This window comes from Mustela erminea, chromosome 10, assembly GCF_009829155.1.
Source record: "Mustela erminea isolate mMusErm1 chromosome 10, mMusErm1.Pri, whole genome shotgun sequence".
In the NCBI taxonomy this organism is placed as follows: Eukaryota; Metazoa; Chordata; class Mammalia; order Carnivora; family Mustelidae; genus Mustela; species Mustela erminea.
Window position 1 is genome coordinate 56577173 of NC_045623.1, and position 4054 is coordinate 56581226.

Sequence of the window (4054 nt, forward strand, 5' to 3'; positions counted from 1 at the left end):
TGTAAATATGTCCCAAGCAATATTGGAGACACATTTATACCAAAAAAAAAAAAAAAAAGTTGCTTATCTGAAATTTAAATTTACCAGGGCATCCTGTATTTTTATTTACAGATTTTGGCAACCCTCCCCTGTGGGTGTTATGAAGGATGAGGTGGGAAGGCTTTGGCAGGGCAAGATCACAAAGCATCTTGTGTGCCATGCTTGGTAGATAATGGGAAGCCACGAACGTTTTTAGACAGGGGCATGATATAAGCAGGTTTGCATATTAGAATCAGCCTTTGGAGACTGAAATAAGAGTTGAGAAACTCAGGAACTGAGAGACCAGAAAGCTGTTTAAATAGCCTAGACTCCGGGAGAATTGAATTTAATTTCCTTCACTTCACAATTCTAAGACTGAGCTGTAGAGACCAAAAAAAAATTTTTTTTTTCAAGAGCTGTTCTTTGTTTTGAGGAACAAAGAATGTTCTGTGGGCAGGGTCTATGTTTTGCCTTGCCCAGACCCTGTGTCAATCAAACACTTCTTGAGGGCGCTGTGAAGATAAGGTGTGTGTATCAGTCCTTGGCTAGTAAGTTCAGTATCTGTTTCACCACTGCATCCCCAGTAGGTAATCAATAAACATTTGTTGAATGAGTTGCTTAAGGACAAAGTCTATGTCTTCATCATCTTTGTTTTTTTAGCACCTGACCCAGGGCTGGGAATAAGTTTCTCGGAAAATAGTTCTTGATTAAAGTGGTCGAATTAATTAACAACCAGAAGTGCTTCCTATTAACTACACGTCTCCAGCATTATTTCAAAAGTACAATCTGGCATAGTTTTTACTTGGATGGAAAGCAAGACTGTCTCTTACACCGAACCAGAAAACTCTTTTCAGCAGCTGCAGAATCATACTGACTGGATGGGGTTTTAAAGGTAATCTTCCTGTGAGGGTTTGGGCGCCTGGGTGGCTCAGTGGGTTAAGCTGCTGCCTTGGCTCAGGTCATGATCTCAGGGTCCTGGGATCGAGTCCCGCATTGGGCTCTATGCTCAGCAGGGAGCCTGCTTCCTCCTCTCTCTCTCTGCCTGCCTCTCTGCCTACTTGTAATCTCTCTGTCAAATAAATAAATAAAATCTTTAAAAAAAATGTGAGGGTTTGGGAGATGGGGGTGTGTGTGTGGCATTTTCCTAACTGCTTCTAGAAGGTTTGTCTTTGCTTGGGTGTTAGTGAAGCTAGATCTTAAGTAAATGCTTCTTCTTGGTTAGATTATCATAAAGTGGTATGAATCAAGTGTTTGTCTTCCATCTATGAGTCTCAGTACAATTACCTCTATATGGGGGCGCCTGGGTGGCTCAGTGGGTTAAGCCTCTGCCTTCGGCTCATGATTTCAGGGTCCTGGGATGGAGCCCCAAATCAGACTCTCCGCTCAGCAGGGAACTTGCTTCCCTTCCTCTCACTCTCCCTGCCTCTCTGCCTTAGTGTGATCTCTGTCTGTCAAATAAATAACTAAATAAATCTTAAAAAAAAAAAATTACCTCTATATGTATTTTTCCAAGGCTGAAGTGTGAACTTCTTGAAGGCAGGACTTAACTTATTTTCAGAATCACAGAACTTTCACTAATACTAGGTTTGTTGAATTTTCAAGAGCAGGAAGCCAAAAGAAAAAGAATAATTCTAGGAAGCACATGTGATAAAAATACATTAAAAAATATTATTACAACCCCCCATTATTGAAGATTATTTCTAAGCATCATACCAGGGTGGGGGTTTCCCATATATTTTATTAAATTCTGATGAAATGTCACTCCTAAAAGCTTCTCTTTGAAGTAGGCGACTCATACTCATTTTCATATTTCTTTCATATTTCTTTAAATGACTTATACTCATTTTCATATTTCTTTAAATAGAATCAGAGCTGATGAGAAAGTTGCCCAGGTAATACATTAGCAGAGCTGAGATCAGAACCTGATTCCAAAGTCCAGGCTCTCATACATCAGAAATTGTCATTGTTTTAACTATGTAGTGGAGAGATAAAGAATGTTGTTAGTGGGGCGCCTGGGTGGCTCAGTGGAGTAAAGCCTCTGCCTTCAGCTCAGGTCATGATTCCAGGGTCCTGGGATCGAGCCCCACATCGAGCCTCACATCGAGCCCCACATCGAGCCCCACATCGAGCCCCACATAGACCCCACATCGGGCTCTCTGCTCAGCAGGGAGTCTGTTCCCTTCCTCTCTCTGCCTGCCTCTCTGCCTGCTTGTGATTTCTGTCAAATAAATAAAAATAAAGTCTTTAAAAAAAAAAGAATGTTGTTAGAATGCCTATAAGAGCTTTACTTTAATCAGCAACTATGTAGTATTTCAGAGGAATAAAGTTTGATCTTTGTAATGATGTGTGAGCGTACATGAATGGAAGAAATACAGAAGTATTTAAGTATTTTTGATTTATGTTCCTTTTTTCTCTGTTCACCTTTGTACTTAAGGGAGCACATGGTTTTAAATATAATTGGGTGCCATCTCTGCCTTGCTGGAAGGTGATGTTGTTACATTTAAAATTATGATCACACTGTTGCTCTCTGGGATGAAACATACGGACTTTAGATGTTACCATCAGTAATACCAATTTAATTTGTGCCATCCAAAGGAATACTTGTAGTTCATGTTCAGACATGTGATGGAACCTCACTGATACAGATGTGTATGAACTCATCTGTGGGACAATCCAGACCCTTGAGCTCTCAATATGATTTCGTGCATCAAGTTATTCTCCCCTGTTTTAAAGCTACAAATGTGCACTCTTTGTCCAGATGCTGAGATCTTTTCATACTGCTCAACTGCCAGCCTCCTCACTGCGTTCCAGGAAGAGAGTCTCAATAAGAATGCTGCCTCAGGTCGTTTGACTCCAGGCTGAAGAGGGTTAGTCAAATCAAAGTTTAAACTTTACCAGCCTTTTGGAGTCTGAGAAAGCAAAAGTCAAAAGGCAAGCGATGCCATAACTAATTATGTGAATTAGAAGGAATTTGAAGAAGAGGAACCAAACAAGGTAAAAAGAGAGGAAAAAGCATTTGGTTTAAAAAAAAAACAAAAAACCTGATTAAACAAATTACGTTTTGCTTGGCTCTGTAAAGTAGAAGCCTGCCAAAGGTGTAGGAATCAAAAGGCATCTTCAGTGTTCTGCTCTCACCAGAAACATGGAAGAATTTCCTAGGGATGTTTAGAAAGGAATTACAGGGGGAAGAAAAAATCCTCATCAGGCTTTAATGCATGCTCATTCATTTCCAGGGAGGGTGTTAACCATGGGAGATAGAAAATGAATATGGCATGGCCCTGCCCTCCAAGCTTACCCTCAGTTCAGGGAAATACATCAACTGTTACATATGCTGAAGTGTGAAAGGCACCATAAAATAAATATAAAAAGGAAACAGTAGGTGGACAAAGGGGCAGTGATCTACTCTGAGTCTAACAAAAACAATTCATTACAATCATGTAGGGTTGTTCCCTGAAATGACCAACTCTCCTAGGGAAGAGTGAAATCGAATCTAAATTAACAGATACAGTTGAGTTAAAACACAAGAATGGGGATTTTGAAGAAGCAATCAAATCACACCAGTCCCAAGAAGGTAATGATCTGGTAAGTGTTCTCCATCTTTAATTTCTAGGCTATCAATTTTACAAAGCAGAGTAGCGGCCAGACGTTACCATCCCCCACCCTCCATCTCCACCCCTCCAGCAGAGCTATCAGGTGAGCTACGCTCAATCCAAGCTCCGCCCTAATTAAATGTGTGACCTGGAGCAACTTCCATCACTACTCAACGGCCTTCTTTCTGCGCCAATAAAGCGAGGAACCCTAGCCGATTCTGAAGTCCATTTCTGCAGTGAATTGCGAAATTGAGAAAAGAAACCAGAAAGGAAACTCAAGAAAAACAAAAGTGAAAGTGCCCAAAGGAAATACAGTAGTAAACAAAAGTACAAAATTTTATATCTCACTGAAAAACGTGGCAGAGCTCCCAAATGCTTTTTTTTTTTTTTTTCAGCAACCGTGAACACGAGACTTGGCTAAGAATGAAACGTCTATCACGCCCTCC

The 4054-nt window shown here is 40.6% G+C and overlaps 1 long non-coding RNA gene across 1 annotated transcript; it reads left to right on the top strand.

Moving 5' to 3' along the window:
• Window positions 1–740: 740 nt before the first annotated feature.
• LOC116600994 lies at window positions 741–3621 on the top strand. The gene is made up of 3 exons (XR_004289880.1): window positions 741–910; window positions 2777–2885; window positions 3460–3621. It is a non-coding gene; the product is annotated as an uncharacterized LOC116600994 (long non-coding RNA).
• The last annotated feature ends 433 nt before the right edge of the window (window positions 3622–4054 follow it).